Genomic DNA, 21,356 nt, shown 5'->3' with positions numbered 1-21,356 from the left:
AAGTCCTCCCGATTCCAGAGCCAGTGCATTGTCCACTGCCCTTAGCTGTTCCACCCCTTCCCTCCTTTGGTGATCTCTTTTGGCTATATATCTAATGGTAGATCTTAGATTAATACTTGAAACAATATTTTAGAACATTTTACAAGATTAAAAAAATTTGTTCATGTTATTCTCACAAGAAAAAAAATGTCTAAAATATATAATACTGGAAAATTCAGCTATCTTTATTACTGATTGAATAGTTTTTAAAAGCTTCATTAAATAATTTTGCATTGACAAAGAGGTACTTGTAATTTCGGTTGCTGGCCATATTAAAAATAAAACTTAAAATCCCACCACTTTCAAATACTTGTGGAAGATAAATTTACATTGATTTCTCTCCTTATGTGCATGTATTTCTTACTATTAGCAGTAATATCATTTTGAAAATGAGTAAGTCACTTGTACTTAATGAGAAAAACATAAAAGAGGCAAGTAAAACAAAATCATTTGTAGTAAGTTTTGGAAAGAAGCCAGAAATTACTTTTTTCTTCAGTATTGTCCCTATTCTCTTGATGCTCCTTGGAACTCTATGCAGATTTTATTCCAATTTTTGGGATACAATATAAAAAATACTAGATTTGGAATCTGAGTACTATGTGGAAAAGCTTGTTCTGCTCCTTTCTAGATAGGTGATGTTAGGAAAGAAATTTAACCTCTGAACTTTATAGTACTTGATGGAAGTACTTTGATAGAATCTATGGTACTTGAAAAGATTCACTTGTGGATATAGTGGATGTATACCTCAAAAATTGTCTGTATGTTTAATTTTCATAATTTCACCCAGATCTTTATATGTATAAACTACTCCTGGCTATAAGAATGAATATATATATATATATATATATATATACATAAATATATATATATATATATATATATATATATATATATATATATTGCTTGACGGTAAAACATTTTTGGGTGAAATTACTTTCTTTTCAGTTTAGACTTCACTTTAGGATACCCTGATACCCTTTATTCTTTGGCTTTTGCCATAACTGATGATTATCTGTTTGTTGTTGTTGTTGTTTGTTTGTTTTTGTTTTTGTTTTTGTTTTTTCTTTTCAAAATTCCTCAGTATATTGCTAGAGAAAGAATTGTAATTCTGCTGTTTTGGTCCATTGTAAATTCAATATCATCTAAATTTAAGGGGACCTTCAAGCACTTCTCATCAATCCTTATGATTCATCACTTGTTGGTTCCTTAGTATAACACACCCAGTGGGTATTTCTTAAAATTCCATTTTTCTTTCTATCATTCTAAATAGAGAGCCTTACTTCCTACATTACTAAGGAGATAGGCACCTTCATCTTTATCTCTTTGTCACTTAAAAAAATAGCAAAACTCTGCCTGCCATCCTTCTCAGATTTCTATCTGGTCTGACAAGAAGAGGAAAGTCTCTTATTTTCCAGTTCCTATGTGACATGTTGACTATTGCAGTAGAAGGATAAGAAGGACACAGTAAGAATTCTCTAGCTTAAGGACTTTGGAAATAAACTGGCCTGCTGGGGGAATATGGATCAAAAGAAGGGAAGAAGGGGGGCCTGGCAACTCTTGACAAAATTACTTAAGAGTCTACATGCCAATGATAAGACAAACTGAGATAATTCTGTTTTGAGCTTAACATTCTCATACTTGCTCAGTAATAAATAACTTCAGACTTAACTCAATATCTTATATTTTAGTAGCCTTCTTCACTGTATTTACTCAGTTTTTTATGCATATATTATTTGTAGCTTTTGTATATTTCTGGTTTATATATTGCTTTACCTTGTATTTCAGTCTACTGTGATTATTGTACTATCCCTATCTCTTTTGAAATTTCTCAGTGACTTATGCTTCCTCACTTTCATAAATGGGAGTAATCAGTCAACACCATATAAAATACTCATTTGTAGTCTTTGAAGAGATGCCCTTGACTATCCATTAGCGGGTTGGGAGAAATGATTTAACTTGGTCCTTTCATTTTCTTCCCTTACTACATCCTATACAACCTTGTTTCTATTAAACTTTCTTTCTAAGCAGCTTTACTTTTTCCTTTCCCCATAAAGTGGGTGATTCTTAGACTCTTGTGTCTATTGGCAGTCCAGTGAAACTATGGTTTATTTCTCAGAATAGTGTGGATTTCTTCTCATAATAATGCTTTTAAATTCATCAAATAAAAATGCATAAGCTTAGAAAAGAAACCAATTAAATGGAAATACAGTTTGTCTGCCTACCTATTTATCTATCCATCTATCTATCTATCTATCTATCAGCCTATCGACCTACATACTTAAAAGTACAATTGAAAATCCCTGGTATAGAACTTTTCTCTGAAAAGTCCATGTAAAGGCCTCTTCTATATTGATTGAAAACAAAACAAAACAAAATAGCAACCTTCATTTGACTTTGATTTCCCCTCTAGCTGCTGCATTATTTCTTTCCTGCCTTTATCTCAACACTTTTAAAAATCATTCCAATTTAATTGGACAAACATTTATTGAATATCTACTAAGTAACAGGCTTTGTGTCAGGTATTGAAATTAATATTCTATGCCCACACCTTCATTTACTCAGTACCTATTTGCTCTTTTGCACCCTGAAACCTTGACTTTCACTTTCTCTACTCACTGAAATTAAGTTGACTGTAATCATTGACTGTAATGTCTGAGCTAGCTTACTAGAAGGCTTTGGGACTAGCCTTGGTCTCAGCAGAATAGTCAGGAATAAAATCCAAGTTTTTATTGTCTCCTTCATTTTCCCAGTCTGAACCAGTCTACTCCACAGTCTTTTCCAGCAGTCTGACTGACTGTTCCCAGTTTCTTCCAGCAGTCTGTCAGTCTTCCAGTCTCCCCCATAGTGCAGGAGGCAGGAGAGCCACCAAATGTTATGGGTCAGAACTCTATACTTGAAATAAGGATTCTTACAAGGTGTTGCCAGTGGAATTGATAAGACAATAGTTATCTGGTTTAGCATGATGATTAATAGTTCTCTAGTTCAGTATGATTGATTTAATCTTACAACAAATGATGGTTTTCTAGTGATATAATAACTGGTTTATACTCAATTTACTACATATAAGCTGGGACAAACTCAGCCAGAGAGATTCATCTCCCACCTTTGTAGTGGCTGGAGGCTGGAACACAAGCCCTGGGAATGAGACAGACTTCAATACAGAGACCATCCTGGTGGTCCTCCTGCCTCCACTACAGAAACCAAGACACATTCTGGAGGACCTCAAGAAAGCTAGCCCAGGTCCCAGGCAAGGAAACTAGACTGGCAAGGAGATAATAAAGAATTTGGACTTTAACACCTATCTATTCTGGGGGTGATTGTGCTGCTGAAATGAAGGGTGGTCTAGAGACCTCCAGAAAACCAACCAGAACACTACAACTTAAGAGGATAGTCAAAGATAGAATGTTTTTCTTCCAGTTCTTGTTAGTCCTTATATACCTTATTGTAATTATATAATTATGTAATTATGTGTGAACTTAGAGATATTGATTATGTGTGAACTTAGGGAACCATTACATCACCATATTGAGTACTAAGTATATATGTGAACTAGAGAACAATCATCTCATCAATTCCACTGAGTTAACACTGTTTCAAGTATACTTCTCCAGAGTTCTGGCTCTCTACAACTGACCTAGTGATCATATTCTGTTTTATTGTTGGGACCTGTTCTTGTCCCTTCTACAAAATTTTGAGTTTTTAAAAAATATAAATTACCTTATTTAAATGCTTATTGAATTAAATTTAGAATTAAAATGTGATATCAAAAAATCACTACATTGTGTTATTGGAAACTAAGTCTCAGAGAGACCAAGTGACTATCTCAGGTCACATTGAGTCACTTGGGGGTTCTCATCTCAAGATCAGCTCTTCTGACTCCAAGTCTAATTTGATTTTCACAATGTAAGGCACTTTCCCTATTTTTGCATTTTCATTTCAATGCTGCTAGCTTCAAGAGTGATAGACTGCAATTACTAGAGTTGATATAAAGTTTGAGACACAAGACTTATTTTTTGAGGATTCAATTCTTTTAGAAAGATTACTATTTATATGTACCTTCTTAAAGGCTCTTATATGACTCTCAACCTACTTTCAAGTCCATAGGTAAGGAAAAAAAAATCAGCAGCTATAGTGTATGTAAAACACGTGAATAGTCAGTGCATCTCTTTATATGTCTATCTTTCTTCTCTACTTCTTTTGTTCCACTTCTATATAGCCTAAAGTCTTTATACTCTTTTAATACTCTTTACAACCTCCTGTCCTACTAAAGCTAGTCAGTGTCTTGACTGTTAACTCTTGGCACTCTAATATTACAGAATATCATTCCTCTTCCTCTTCCTTCTTCCTCTTTCCTCTTCTTCCTCTTTCTCTTCTAAATATTACAGTGCCAATGTAGAGTCAAGAAGACCTGATACTTAATAGCTATATGACCTTGGCCATATCATTTTCCCAGTGTTTGACTCTTTTCCTCATCTTTAAATATAACAAATATAAATATGATAATATAATAAATGTAATATGCATTAACAATAGAATACAATAATAGCACCTAGTTCCCAGAGTTATTGTGAGGATCTAATGGGATAATCTTTTTATTTTCATAAAGTGCTTATCACAGTGCCTGGCACATAGTAAGCACCATATAAATATTAGCTCCTATTACTACTATCATGCCTAAATTTTTTCATTCTTTCCCTTCCCTTCTCTTAACACAAAGGAATTTTGCTTCAATTCTGTCTGTCTCTCAGTGTCTTTGTTTATCTCTGTTTCTAACTCCTCCTCTTCTTCCCTTTTTTCTCTGTTTCCTTCCTCCCCCCTCTCTCTCTTTCTCCATTATATATTTTGTAATAGCTCAGAAGTTGCTGTATGGATGGTTCAAAGAGAGTAGATAGAGAAAAAGAAAACTCATTGTTACTGACCTGTTGAATGGATAGATGTCTTTTAAAATTTACCAGTTAGAGAATTAATGGCATTTTCTTAGCACTAAAAGAACTTAAATGCTTTTTACCTTAACTCTATAAAGAGAGTACTACTGGCAGAACAGAGGCCAAATATTTCAAGTCCTAGCTTTTATATTCACATGGTCAATTACTGGACAACAAGGACATACTGCATTTTCAGGCTGAATTATCTAAAAATCATGATTATCATTGGAACTTGGTTTGTGGCCAATGATTTTTTTTTAAAGATTTTTTTCTTTTTCAATCTCTCTAACCTCTGACAAATAATCTTTCTATTTATGTATAGAGTACCATGCTAGGATCTAAGAACACAAAGAGGAGTCAAGTATAGACTTTTCCTGTTGGGATTTTACAATCTATAAGGGTAGATTAGAGACAGACACAGATCAATGCAATGCAGAGAAAGAAGATTAATAAGTGTATAAAAGAGATACCATCTAAATACTTTGGGAGCTCAAAAAAAGTATGTATTGTTGATTTCTCTTTTTTAGTTTCTCTTTGCCCACTGTACCCAATTCTTTTTATCCTTATCTTGCTTTCATAAGCATTAAATCATATTGCATATCTTATATAATAATTATTCTCAACACATCTTGCCTTTGCTCATTTAACTATTTACATTGCTTACTTTTGCAATAGCATAGGACTTCCTGCAAAGATTCCTTTTGCTTTCCATTCATTTTCTCCTGCTATAATCATTTTATATTTTCTTATATAAGAAAGTCTTATAATCATCTTATATTTTCTCTTTAACGGAGATATCACAGTATTTCCAAAGGACCTAAAAATTTTGGAGGCAAAATGTTGTAGTGGTGAAAATCCCTGCCTTTTCTCAGTTGAAGATTTTTATTAACCATTCCTTCAATGATATGTTCTAAACTATTGTTAAAATTTGAAGTCAAGACCATTGCTGTAAAGTTTACAGATTAATCTCTTCCTCCTTACAAAAATCAGGAAATTTGCCCTTTTTTAAACATCCAGTATTTTCTCATTCTACATGATTTTTATTTGGCAGATTAATGATAGTAGATCAGCCATCCCATCAAACAATTCTCTCAGTAATAGTAGTAATAATAACAATGGACACATATAGTGATTTTGGATTTCCAGAATACTTTATATAAATCATTTAAATTAATTCATTGCTCACTGTTTAATCTTGTTGTTGGTGTGTACAATGTTCTCTTGGTTCTACTTACCCCACTTAGCATCAATTCATGTAAGTCTCTCCAGGCCTTTCTAAAACTATCCTGTTGATCATTTTTTTTATAGAAAATTATAATCCATAACATTCGTATACCATAATTTATTCAGCCATTCCCCAACTGATGGGCATCCACACAGTTTTCAGTTCCTTGCCACTACAAAAAAGGTTGCTACAAACATTTTTGCACATGAAACATGTGTATTCTCATCAAAACTATTTTATGCCAACATGAATTATGTCTTAGTATATTATGGAAGATTATGTAAAAGTGTTGAGGGCCTCTTAAAGTTCTTGTTTGTGAGGAATATTTTGTATAAATATCTGTATCAAACCCAAATTACTTTGCATTAACCCTCAGAAGAGAGGCTGAAAATGACTATTATTTACACAATGCATTTGGATGTTCAACCAGTATAACTGGTCCACATGTACTTAAATCTTGGACATCTATTACAAATGACCAATCAAAAGGGGACAGAGAAAAGGGAATAGGGAGAAGACAATAAGCATTTGTGGTAGCAGAATGAATTGCTCTTGGGAAGTTGTGCTAGGATTTTAATGACCCCAAATTTCTTTTTCTGTTGCGGTAGTTTCCCAAATGACATTTAATGATACTAATTAACAATTCACCAATTCATCCCTTTTGGAGCCAGCACATTTTTTTTCAAACTGTATAGTGCCAATTCCATTATTCCCCACCCTTTAATTCCCCACCCTTTCTTACAATTCCTGAACTGTATTTTTATCTCCCAGATTACTAGATTTACTGAAAGTTTCACAAAATTGCCCAAATCTCTTCTTTCCAAACACAACCTCATGAAAATCAATGAGGAAAAGACTAAAAAGATTAAAAAGGAATATATTGCAATTAAAATATGAATATTTTCTGACAATCATTGGAATCACTTAAATTTAAATCTTGCACAATGGATTGACAAGAAGGGAAAAAATGGAAAGTTCACATTTTTTTTATTATGAAAATTATAAAGTTTGTGCCTTACAACAAACCCATTGTTATTCCAAGGCCATGATTGATAATTTCCTTTTCATTCTTAATCATCTTTGCTAAGATGTTTTGGCCTGTTTGCTGCCTTTAGGTTTTTAGTTTCTTAAGTCAAGTGCTTATTTTGTTCATTTTCCTCTTCATTCTATAAAGTATGCCATAGCTACTTTTGGAATTATTATGAATGTGTGGCATTGTTCCCTTTTGCCTCTTGTAGTCTGCACTCACTATAAACTATGATATGTATGCCACAATGACGAGATTGCTTTTCTATTAAAGGAGGTCAGATTTGGTCATGAGAAACATCTTGCTCTTTTGCTTTCTATTCAATTCTCAGTTTTCATTTTCTTAAAAATTTAGAAAACTTTAATAATTCCTCTAAGAAATTCTTTCTTATTTGCTTTGATTTACCTCCTTTTTCATGGTGGTGAAGACATTTTAAGAATTTCCTTTGTTAATGCCATGGAAATTAAAAAGCAAAGAAGATCATATCTCAAAGGAGCAGAGATTTAAACACAGAGGGTCATTGAGCCTAAACAGAGGTTACCTAAGGTCCTTCTAGCTATCAACATTTATTAATCAGTCTATCAACATTTATTAAGAACATTTTTTTTATGCCAGGAACTGTTCTAAGCACTGGATCTATAAAGAAAGACAAAAGACAGTCTCTGACCTCTGAGAGCTCATTCTCAATGGTCTCTTCAGATGGAATGTTCCTTATCCTAAAATTGATCTTGACTCCAACCTTAGGTGAGGTTACTGGCTTCTTGGGTTGGGGTCTTCCAAGTAGTAGACTAAGGGTGATAGAAAAGCTTTCTAGACTTGTTCCATGGCACCATGGATAGTTTGTTATAATTGTAGAATCGAATAGAGATACATTAAAATGGAACATATATAGAATGCAAACTCGATGTAATAAAGGAAAACCATTTAGGATTCAAAAATAAAGTATTTATGAACTATACAGGACAAGGTAATGAAGGGGTTCATCTATTGTACTAGATATACATAAGTCTCTAAAGACATTTGATCTAGATGAAAATTTGACCACAAAGGATTTCATATTAATCACATTAAACAAAACTCAATAGCAACATATTGCTCTTCATCTTTCCAGTATTTTTTTTAATGATAATCTTTTTTTAATTATAATTTTTTATTGACAGAACCCATGTCTGGGTAAGTTTTTTTTTTTACAACATTATCCCTTGCACTCACTTCTGTTCTGACTTTTCCCCTCCCTCTCTTCACCCCCTTCCCCAGATAGCAAGCAGTCCTATACATGTTGAATATGTCACTGTATAGCCTAGATACAATATATGTGTGCAGAACCGAACAGTTCTCTTGTTTCACAAGAAGAATTGGATTCAGAAGGTAAAAATAACCAGGGAAGAAAAACAAAAATGCAAACAGTTTACATTCATTTCCCAGTGTTCTTTCTTTGGGTGTAGCTGCTTCTGTCCATCTTTGATCAAATGAAACTGAGTTAGATCTTCTCTTTGTCGAAGAAATGCACTTCTGTCAGAATACATACTCATACAGTATCGTTGTTGAGGTATATAATGATCTCCTGGTTCCGCTCATTTCACTTAGCATCAGTTCCTGTAAGTCTCTCCAAGCCTCTCTGTGTTCATCCTGCTGGTCATTTCTTACAGAATAATAATATTCCATAGCATTCATATACCACAGTTTACCCAACCATTCTCCAATTGATGGGTACCCATTCATTTTCCAGTTTCTGGCCACTACAAAGAGGGCTGTCACAAACATTTTGGCACATACAGGTCCCTTTCCCTTCTTTAGTATCTCTTTGAGATATAAGCCCAGTATAAACACTGCTGGATCAAAGGGTATGCACAGTTTGATAACTTTTTGAGCATAGATCCAAATTGCTCTCCAGAATGGCTGGATGTATTCACAATTCCACCAACAATGTATTAGTGTCCCTGTTTTCCCACATCCCCTCCAACATTTCACATTACCTTTCTCTGTCATTCTAGCCAATCTAACAAGGGTGTAGTGGTATCTCAGAGTTGTTTTACTTTGCATTTCTCCGATTAATAATGACTTGGGGGCATATAGATGTTAAAGGATTTCAGACTCTATCCAGTCCAAACTCCTCATTTCAGTGATGAGAAAACTAGGACAGAAGTTAAATAACATGCATAAGGTTATATGAGGCAAAAGCAGTATTTCAACCTAGAACTTCCTGACTCCAAGTTCAGTATTTTGGTCATATCATGTTGCTTCTTACTTGAGAAAGTCCCTTAACATTTTTGGAGTCTATCAGAGAGATGAAGAGACAGAGTCAGAGAAACAAACACAGAGATAAAGAGAGTGGAGTAAGAAGACAGGGGCTAGGGAAAGAAGCCTGGAGGTCCCTTATACAGAGAACATAGGACATGGTTGATGCTTCTGGAAAAGTGGTACAATGAATAGAACTTTGGACTTGTAATAAGGAAGACTCATCTTCCTAAGTTCAATTAAGACTTCAGATAGCTACTAGCTACGTGACCTTGGGCAAGCTATTTAACCTTGCTTACCTCAGTTTGCTCATCTATAAAATGAAATGCTCAAGCACTTCATTGTCTTTGACAAGAAAACCCTAAACAGGGCTACAAAGAATCAAAAACTAATGGAAACAACTTAGGAACTGTTCCTTTATTTTATAATATGGTACAGTGGTTAGAAAGCTGATCTTTCATGTCAGAAGTTCTCATTTTAATTCCTGTTGCTGATTTGTGCTGTATGGCCCTGAACAAAAAACTTAATCTTAGTGTACTAGGCAACTCATAGAACTAAAAGTTGAAGATATGGTACCAAGATACATTAGTAGAGGGAATTTCTCATAGCAATGAAATCACAGTTCCATTTCTCTATCTTTATCCCCATAAATAGCCCATTATTTAATAGTAGACAATAAACTAAATATCATTTGGAAAATTTGTGCAGTGATTACAGTGATCTTAAGCTATTCCCTGGCAAAAATACAAACAAACAACCAAACAAAACAAAAAACCAATAACAAAATGAAAACCAATATCATATTGGTTTGACTATATATCATCAAGTACAATAATCTCTGGAGAATCAAAATTGCAGATGATGCAAAGGACAATGATTCTCTGTGGTGAGAAATCACCAATATCATATTGTGATTGTTTATATGAGGCAATTCTGGTTATCGTCCTTATTGTATTTCCAAGAAAGGAGGAACAGAAAAGGGAAGAGGCAAGAATATAGGAAGTCCTGATTGTTCTTGTGATTGATTCCCAATTTTGCATGATTTCCAATATTTCAAATTATAATTGCTATTTCTTTTTATTTTCTTGAGTTTTTTCTATTTAATTCCTTTCTTCTTTTCTTTACTGATTTTTCTGCATCAGTATGTATACAACTTAAATCATGAAAATTATTTTTTACCAACATTCAATATACAAATTATATAACAATTTAATTAGTTATTAGTAATTATTATAAGAATGCTAGATTTCTTTCTGGTCCCAAGTATCATACTAAGCAGGGGTTAAAATAATAACTGTTCTGAAAGGAATATTCTCTTTGGGAATGAGGAGATCTTAGTGCAGATTAATTAGCTTCCATTAAACCCAATTAAAATAGGTTCAAATGGTAAATCAAAATATCTGTGAACTTCTTTTATGGAATCTGAGCTAAGGGCCCTTTGAAATGATAATTTGTTTTCTTAGTATAAGCTCATCATAAATAGATCTAAGGATGAGAAAGACCTTGTTTTAGGAGAATATCTCAAAAAACAACACTCTAGTGAGGTAAGTAGTTGACAGATTTTATCTCTTTTTTTCTGACTAGGGAAATGAATTCTGAAAACTTAAGGAATTTTTGTTCAAGGTCACACAGTAATTCAGAAATATGGCAATGAGTGGTCTGAAGAAAAAACTCAAGGAAGTAGGTTATCTGAAATGATTGGAAGTAGGAGAAAAAAGATTGAGCAGAAGAGCCAGTGGAATTTTGTAGGATGTTGAGATTTTTATTTTTACTAAAAAAATAAATGGATTGAGAGAAACAGTTCACATTCTTCACATCTGTGTCTATATATTTTCCTGCCAATCTTGCCAAACTTTTGTTGAACTGACATGTTGTCAGAAACTTATAGAAAAAAAAAACACACATGATTAGATGAAAAAGAACTCTGTCAAAGCAAATTAATAGGACAGATTATTTTGGCATTTGAGAATATTGTTAATGTTGTTCTACTTTATATGCTCAGTTACAGATTTTTGGGTTTAACTGAGTTAGGGTAATTGATTCCACCACAAAAGAAAAAAAATCTCATATTCTTTGCTTCTAAAATATTTATGAAAGTCTTTGAAAGTTATGGAAACTCACTCTGGTAGAAGAATATTTAAAAGTGGAACCCCCTTCCTTCAGCATATTTTTCTTATCAAACCAAAAATATTTAAAGCATTTTGAGATATCCAGATAATCTAAAATGGAACTATTTGTTCATCTATTTCTTTTTCATTCAGCAAACACTTATTAAATACATATTTTATATAGATTATACTAGATTCTGTGGAGATATAAAGTTTGAATAAATTGAACTTCCTGCATCTGTGGAGCTGACAGTTTAATGAAAACAAAAACTACATGTTAAGCAAATTGGAGAATTACAAAACAATGCATATGAGATGTAAGCAAGAAGGACTGGAGAAAGTGGATTAAGGAAGAAATCTTGGAGAAGATAGAATTAAATTGAGCTTTAAATGATGGCTAAGGATTCAATAGATGAAGAGTGAGAGGGAGGAGACTTCTTGCTAAGATGGCTACTTGAAAAGGAGAAAGACAACATCCTACATATCCAATTCAGCAAAAAAAAATCTTCAACTTCCAAGACCAAATGATGAACAAGAAATACAATGAGAAACTTTCTTTTGTCATGCCAGAACTGTGCAAAAACTCAGTTAAAAGTTCATAGGTAAGCCTTATATAAGACTTTATGTTCAGAGACAAAAAGAGTGGAGGGTTCTCTTGAGGAATTTCCTAGGGTAGGAATTTTGGAAGTTTAGAGGACCATGATACAAAGACTAAGACAATCTATATAGGGGCTCTGAGATAGAGAAGGTCTGAATATATAGGATTGTGAGTTTCAAAGATCTAGGACTGTATATACTAGAATGAAAAATTAGTATAAAAATCCAGAGGACCCACTATTAGACTATGTAGAACTAATCACACAAAAGTCACACAAAAATCCATTGAGGACAGATATCAGCTCAATTTAGGAACCCAAGCTGGAGAGATGAGTAAAACAAAGAAAATACTGACTGGAATAATCAATAATTGCAAATTTATAGACTTCCCCAAAGAAAAGGTGAATAATACTGCAACTAACTGATATCATAGGTAACAATTCTAGACTTGGAGAATTAGGAAAGTCCTACTTAAAATACTGCCTCAGACACTCATTAGCTATGTGATTCTGGACAAATTATTTAATGTCAGACTCAGTTTCTTCATCTGCAAAATGGAATTATGAATAGTATATACCTCAGGGGATTGTTGCAAAAGCTTGGGATGATATGTGTACAAATGCTTTGTAAACTGTAAAGCTCTATATACATTCTAATTCTTCTTATCAACTTCAAGAAGAGACTCAAAGGAAAAAAAATTATATATATATATATATATATATATATATATGCAAGGATTACATGAATGTCTAGAAGAAATGAAGAAATCAGAATCAAAGGAGAATAAATAGTTTAGAAAAGAAAATAGTAAATTTTACTCAAGTAAAAACTTCCTAAAAACTAAAACAGGCAACAAACTAAACAGGCAAAAAACTAAAACAGGCAATTTATTAAACATTTCTTGTGTGCCAGACATTGTGCTAATTCTTGAGGATAAAAAGGAAAATGAGCTTTTAAAAACATTAACTCACACAAAGATTGTTTTCTTCAATCCAAAGATTGAAAAAAGCAGAAAAATTATAATATAATCTGTTATGAAAAGCAACTGGCATGGATGATAGCTCAAGTAAAAGTTAGCCAAGAATTATTGGACTTTCTGAAAACTATGATTTAAAACAAAACAAAAGAAAAGAAAAGCCTAGATATTCCATTACCATCAATATTAAATGAAAACTTCCCAAAGGTATTAGAACCAGAGAGCAAATTCAAAACAAAACAAAACAAAATAAAAAATCCAAAAAGTTACTAATTACCTCAAAAGAATCTTAAAAGGAAAAGTTCATTGGATATTATAGCAAAAATCCAGAGAGAGAGAGAGAGAGAGAGAGAGAGAGAGAGAGAGAGAGAGACCACATGTCAAAGAAAATTATAATATTTCAAACTTCCAGAAAAAGAAAAAATAATCTAAATATAAAAAAACCCCGAATCACACAAAATTGAGCAGCTTATATATTATAAAATTAGTGGAGCTTTTTAAAAAATAAGAGAAAGCTTTGTCTTTTAAAAGGCAAAATATATAGAATAATTTATTTTGCAAAGGTGAACATGAACTTAGATGGGGAAAATGTATCTTTAATGAAATTGAGTGCTCTAAAATGTTTTTGATAAAAAGACCATTTCTCATAAAAAGCAACTTTGAAAAACAAATCCAAGAATATAGAAAACTTAGAAAAGTAAATTTATTTGTGGAATTTGAAGAACTGTCTGATGATGTAGTGCTAATGTACTTATAGTAGGAGAAGAAACAAATACTGCTTCAGAACTTTAAGGTCTTCAAAAGGTTTTTGAAAGCAATAAATAAAAAAACAGATGCTCTGGGAAGGAGAAGCATTTATTCTGTTTTGCTGATCTGAGGAGGGAAAAGAGAACAAGTATAAAATTACTCTATTAGAAAGAAGGAAGAAGAAGGTGGAATGTGCTATTTTTCATTATTGGATTTTGAAAATTGAGGATGAGAAAAAAATGAAAATATAAAAGAAGGATGGGGTGGATATCATATAAACCTTACTGTTATCTAAAATGGAAAAAGGATGACTGAACAATTCATTCTCTCTCCCCCAAAACAAAACCACAAAAAAGACAAGTAATCATCACCACCACTACACCACCACCACCAGACAACACAATTTAGTAGAGAAGCACCTCAAGTCAACAGAGAAATAGGAATAGGGGATGAGAATGGGTTAACAGGAAGGATAATAAAAGGGAGCAGGAATGAATAATTGAAGTAAAAACAACTTTCTCATCCTGAAGTATATAATTAAAGAAAAGGCAGGGCAAAGAACTAAAATTTATGGGAGTATTTTACTTTAGCCTTCAGAAAATTGGAAAATGGATGATCGAACTGTGGTATGTGAATGAAAAGGAATATTAAGAAGCTATGAGAAAAGAAAAAAAAAGCAATTTAAAGGAATTATGAGTAGTATAAACTGACAGAGTGAAGCAGGCTACATCAGAAGAACAATCTATAAAAGTATAGTAATATTGTTAAAAACAAAACACAAGAAAACTTTTAAAGATCAAAAGATCAAAGTACTAATCAATTCATGTCTCTGTTTAGAGGATCAAACCAAACTTAAAAAAAGATAATATACAATATAGAGACATACTTTACTGTATATTTAAAAAAGAGTGAGAAGGTTTTTTGAATAGCGTTAGTGATATTGATAGAAAGAATCAGGTGAATGGGGATTATATTTGAATTTCTGAGTGCTTGAAGGAGAATAATGGAGACCTGAAAAGGTAAGGTGGTGCCAGATGATAAAAGATTTTAAAAATATAGCAAAAGTTTAAGAACTTATTAGTTTGTAGCAAGACATTAAAAGTTTGGGGGAAGGGAAAGAATTGATACAGTTGGATATATGTATAAGGCGGTTTAATCTAATTAATATGTAAATTTTGGGTCACAGGAAGCCAAATGGTATAAATGGATAAAATTCTGAAGTTGGAGTTAAGATCCAATTCAAATCCTATCTCATACACTTAATAGCTATGTAACCCTGAGCAAGTGATTTAACTTCTTTCAGTCTCAGTTTCCTAATTTGTAAAACAGGGATAATAATAGCTCCCAATTCAAAGGGTTGTTTTGAGGATTAAATGGTAAATGCTTTGCAAATTTTAAGAGCCTATGTAAATGTTAAATATTAAATATTATTATTGGATGAAGGGGAAAGATTGTTAATGGGAAAATTTGTAGGCTATTATAAAATGCATGATATTAGTAATAAAGTTCTAATATTAAGTTGGTGGTAGAAATTTTAGAAAAAAATCATGACTTGGGTATAGATATCAGAGGTAAAAGAAAAGAATCAGCAATAATAAAAATAAAGTTGCTGATGTTTATATGCTATATTCAGATTTACAATGTGCTTTTAAAAGCATTAACTCACAAAAACCTCACCAACCTAAGGTCGAAGAGTGAATGAAAATACTATGGACAAAGTAATCTAATTATGAAAAGAATGATATGTTTGGAATCAGGAGACCTGAGTTCAAATCTTAGCTATGCTCTCATTACTTGTACAACCATGACAAGTCATTTCATTTGCATTATCCTCATCTGGAAAACAAAGATTCAGACTGGATGTTCTTTATAGTTCCATCCAACTCAGTTAAAAAAATAAAATAGCAAGATCATATTTAAGGGAAAAGACAATTAAATGTCAAACACACTGAATTGGAAATGTCAATGGGGCATCTAAATAAAGGTGTATAGAGTTATAAAAAAGGATAAAGAATTGATACAGAAAAGAAGTAAGGATTAATTAATTAAACAAATAGATAAATAAAAAAAATTAATCACGTTAATTATTAATAATGTTGTCAATGTTAAAGCATGGAGAATAGAGAGAAGACCGAAAAAACTAATTTTGGGGAAAATCAGCATTAATAAGTCACCAAAAGAATGTGGAACCAGCAAAAGAAACCGAAAGGAATAGGTAGAGAAATAGGGGAAAACTAGGAGAGTGGGATATCTTTGGAGCTAAGTCATAATATCAAAAACTGCCAGGAAAAATCAGTAGCAAAAAAGGATTATTAGGTTTGATAATACCAGGTAGGTCATTGGGGATCCTTGTATTAGCAGTAGATTGGTGGAGATAAGGATTGAGGAATAAGAAGGATAAAAAGTAGTCAAGAGAGAAAAGTGTTAAATGGGGAGTTAGAGAATTATGTTCATATCCCAATTTTACCACTTATAACCTTTTTTTCTGATGTTGGGCAACACACTTCCCTTTTGTAAGTTCAGTTTCCTCAACTACAGAATTTATGGGTTGCACTTTATAACCTCTGAAGTCTCCTTCAAGTCTTAATCTAAGCTCCTATGATTCCATGTTACTGTTTCAAGAGGTATAACAGTAACAGAAAAAGGAGAAGTGAGTTAGCTATATGAAAGAAGACCCAAAGAAAGGGTATTGTTTTGTTTTCAAGATTGTGCATAAATAAACCTGTTTTTAGGCAGATGGGAAGGAACTGGAAGGAGGGAGAGATTGAAGATTCATAAAGTAGAGGGGATGATTGCAGGAGAAAGGTTTTACATTAGACCGGAGTATGGGATCAGGGATCAAGAGTTCCATTTCTGAGGTTAATCTTTTTCTTTTTTCTTTATCAAAGCTTTTTACTTTTCAAAACAGATTCTTGGACAATTCTTCAACATTAGCCCTTGCAAAACTTTATGTTCCAACTTTCCTCCCCTTTTCCCATGCCCTCCTTTACCTAGCAAGTAGTCCAATAAATATTAAATATGGCAGAATATATATATATTAAATCCAATATATGCATACATATTTATACAATTATTGTACCTCACAAGAAAAATCAAGTGAAACCAGTTTTGAAAAAGAGAGGAGCAAAATAAAATGCAAACAAACAACAACAAAAGGAATGAATGAAAATGCTGTGTTGAGAGCTACACTCAGTTCCCAGTCCTCTCTCTCTCTGGGTGTAGATGGTTCTCTTCATCACTAAACAATTGGAACTGGGTTGAATCATCTCATTGTAGAAGAGAGTCACGTCCATCAGAATTGATCATTGTATAATCTTGTTGTTGCTGTGTATAATGATCTCCTGGTTCTGTTCATTTCACTGAGCATCAGTTCATGTAAGTCTCTCCAGGCCTCTCTGAAATCATCCTACTTGTCATTTCTTACAGAACAATAATATTCCATAACATTCATATACCATAATTCATTCAGCCTTTCTCCAATTGATGGGCATCCATTCAATTCCCAGTTTCTTGCCACTACAAAAGGGCTGCCACAAACATTACTGCACATATGGGTCCCTTTCCTCCTTTAAGATCTCTGAGGTTAATGTTAATGAAGAGTAAGCATCCTTTTTTCCTCTTTTATTGGTGATAATATTGGGAAATGATAGGGATTACAAAAGAGAAGTCTGAGGGTGCTCAAGAATGATGCTTTCAATCTTCTGAGTGAAATAGGCTATTATTTCTATTATTAGGGCTGTGTGTGTATGTGTGTGTGTGTGTGTATAGGGGATGTAGGAATGATTACAGGAATAAGGAAATAGAAAGGTTCCTCTATTATTATGAATGTGGGTAAATTTATATAATACGTTGAAGACAATTCTGTGTACAGCTGATGATGTCAATACACCTAGACTTATTTCTTATCCATAGGCTGATGAGAAAATAGATTAAGAAATAAAAGTAGTTTTATAAAATGATCTGTAAATTATATGTAATATGAATCTCCACTAGAGGGCAAAAAGAGCATTTCAACACTGGAAACTCCTTAATAACAACCTCATATTGGAAACAGTGCATGTATATAGCATACAATGTTTCAGAGAATTTAATTGTCAGTCATCATTCTCAAAATGCATTTAATTTAATCATGCAAGAATTGACTTTTAAATTTCTTCCAGGAAACTGAGAACAATTAGCTTCTTATGTATATCCTTCTTTTTTGGAGTTTAATCTTTGTGACACAAAATCTGTCTCGGAGCTCATTTGTTTCTGTGGTAGGAGAACATATCCTAATAAAAAGCTGAAATTTCATGTGGAAGCACTTTAACAGATTCATTACAGGAATTAAGAAATTGCTAATTAGAGAGAAATGGGTGATAGAAGGCAAATTGGATGACATTTATGTGAGGAGGAATATAATTTGAAGCTATGCTTTTTATTTTCTGGATGTTCTCAAAAATATTACCTGCTGTCACTTTAAAATTTATCAAACATGAGTTCTACTACTACTGTAATGTAATCTGCTTTTGCCAGGCTTCATTTGTTATGGTGTAGGTATTATAAACAGGGATATAAACACTTGATAATTCATAATATCACAAATAAAGAAAACTTTGAGTTGCTTAGACTATGCAATGAATCATAGTATTAAACTAAAAAAAGATTTCTTTACACTAAACAAACATGTTATTATGACCATAATTATGGTATAAAATATATATTAAAAAGAGGCAGCAAGTATATTTGCAAAAAGTGCTATTCTTAATTCAGAAAGATGTAAGTTCCTATTCTTTCTCAAATGCTTATTAGCTATAAGATCCTGGACAAGTCATTTCATATCTTCATGACTTAAGCAATTCCTTAGGAATATGTCATGTGGAAATTAGTTGAAGGAAATGGAGACACTTAGTTTAGAAAACTTGAGATGTAAGGACTGACATGATAGATGTCTCCAATCATTTGAAAGATAGTCATATATAGGAAAGATTGGCATATTTTGCTTAGCTTCAGAAAAAAGTCACATGGGTAGAAGATAGAAAGAAACAAATTTAAGCTTGATAAACTGAAACCAAGTAAAAGGAATAATAACAGAACTATTTATACAAGAATCACAAAATTGTAAAAATAAAACAGAACAAACAAAACACTTCAAAAGACTTAATATATAGAGACCAATCATGATAAAAAAAAAGACCAGCTTCCTGACACAGAAGTCATAGATTCAAGATGCATAAAACATACATTTTTTGACATGGCCAGTGTGAAAATTTGTTTTGCCTGAATCACACATTTTTGTTATAATATTTTTGCCTTTATTGCCATTGCTGCTGCTGCTGCTGCTGCTGTTGTTTTCTTTCTCAGTCTGTGTGAATAAGAGGGAGAAAAAAACAAATGTTCATTAACTGAAAACAATTAGAAATGTAAGCTTGAAGTCTAGAAAATTTTCTTGACAATTAGCACTGTCCAAAAGCAGTGAGATGATAGAGTACCTCTTTTTAGGTCTTCAAATGAAGGGTAGATGACCATTTATTAATTGTATTGTAGTGGGGATTCCTTATGCATGTGGATTAGCTTAAAATGCTTCTGGAACACATTCTCATGCTGAAATTTTATTATCAGTAACTCTGTGATCTAAAAAAAAAAAAGCTGCTAAAATTTATGTGGTTATTAAGACAAACAACACTTTTTCCTTCAGTTACTTCATATATCTTAAATAATATAAAACTCAATCAAAGGTACTTTAACAGTCTGTTCTGTTAAAAAACATTTTGTTGCTGAGTGGAATGAGCAGGACCAGGAGATCATTGTATACTTCAACAACAATACTATATGATGATCAATTCTGATGGACATGGCCCTCTTCACCAATGAGATGAACCAAATCAGTTCCAATGGAACAGTAATGAACTGAACCAGCCACACCCAGTGAAAGAACTCTGGGAGATGACTATGAACCCATTGCATAGAATTCCCAATCCCTATATTTTTGTCTGCCTGCATTTTAATTTCCTTCACAGGCTAATGGTACACTATTTCAAACTCTGATTCTTTTTGTACAGCAGAGTAACTGTTAGGACATGTATGCTTGTATTGTACTTAATTTATACTTTAACATAGTCAACATGTATTGGTCAACTTGCCATGGGGGGGAGGGGATGCGGGAAGGAGGGGAAAAATTGGGACAAAAGGTTTGGCAATTGTCAATGCTGTAAAATTGCCTATGCATATAACTTGTAAATAAAAAGCTATAATGATTAAAAAAGAGAGAAAGAGAAAATGACAAAAAAAGAAACATTTTGTTACTAAAAAGTAGATTCCTAAAGTGTGAATTTTGGTCCCAGATGAGTAATTTTTTCTCTTTTTTTTCCACTTGAAAAGTTAAAAATAAAAGGCACTTCACAGAATGTCAGCTCATCCCCATTTTGTAGAGGTGGAAACTGAGACCCAGAGGGAATAAGGTAGTTGTCTGAGGTCAACTAGATATTAAGTGACAGGGTCAGAATATGAAGTCAGGCTTCTACTTCAGTGCTCTTTCTATCCTACAAGGTCACCTTCTAGATATATGAACATTTCTAAACTCTTTATTTTTCTTTTACTGCTATATATTCCTTACTCTTCTATTCCTTAGCTCTGGAAGTTCCACTACTCTAACATTCTCAATTTTTACAGGAGGCAATGGAAAATGTGCAATCATCTTTTTAATTATATTATATTATGAAAATGCTTGCTTTATACTATAAAATAAGAATAAAATAAATAAATGTGGAAAAATAAACATTTATGATGGGAACTGGGCTTACAGTGAATCTCTGCTCTTTAGGAGCTTGACATCAATTGGAGAAGTTAAAAGAAACTCTATGACATGTTTAAAACCTAATCCTTGCTACCTATACGACCTTAGGCAAGTCATTTTATCTCTCTGGCCTCAATATCCCTTTATGTAAAGTGAGGGGCTGAATCAGATGAGTTTTCAGATCTCTTCCCATTTTAAATTTATAGTGGTCTTCTGACTGGTCAACATACTAAGTATTACAATACATTAATCTATTTTCTTCTATAGAGGTCACTGGACATTATTCTTTTGTAGAATTTATTGGGGAGGGGGTAATTTTCCCCACCTCTTACTTTTGTTTTTAGCTTTTCTAAGTCTAGGGAAGATTTTAGTAGGCACTATAAGTACCTTATCTTTACATAAAACATACAAAATATAATCTACTTTTGAGGGCTTCTAGAGCTACCTATTGTTGTTGTTTAGTAGTTTAGTGTGTTTTTCTCTTCATGCTCTCATTTGAGGTTTTCTTGGCAAATATATTGGTTTGTAATTTCCTTCTCCAGCTCATTTTACAGATTAGGAAATTGAGGCAAATAAGGTTAAGTGAATTGCCACACAGTTAGTAAATATCTAAGGCCAAATTTCAGCTCAGGAACATGAGTCTTACTGACTTCAGATCTATTCTATTCTCTGTGCTATGAAACTGCACTATAGCTCTAC

At 32.8% G+C, this 21,356-nt stretch overlaps 1 protein-coding gene across 4 annotated transcripts in view; it reads left to right on the top strand.

Moving 5' to 3' along the window:
- MLIP (muscular LMNA interacting protein) overlaps positions 1-21,356 on the top strand; it is a 382,597-nt gene that overhangs the window by 308,474 nt on the left and 52,767 nt on the right. The gene's annotated exons all lie outside the window — the stretch shown is intronic.

Source organism: Sarcophilus harrisii, chromosome 4 (assembly GCF_902635505.1).
Source record: "Sarcophilus harrisii chromosome 4, mSarHar1.11, whole genome shotgun sequence".
Classification (NCBI taxonomy): domain Eukaryota; kingdom Metazoa; phylum Chordata; class Mammalia; order Dasyuromorphia; family Dasyuridae; genus Sarcophilus; species Sarcophilus harrisii.
Note: the sequence above shows the minus strand (reverse complement) of the source record. Positions and strands in the feature narration are given on the sequence as shown.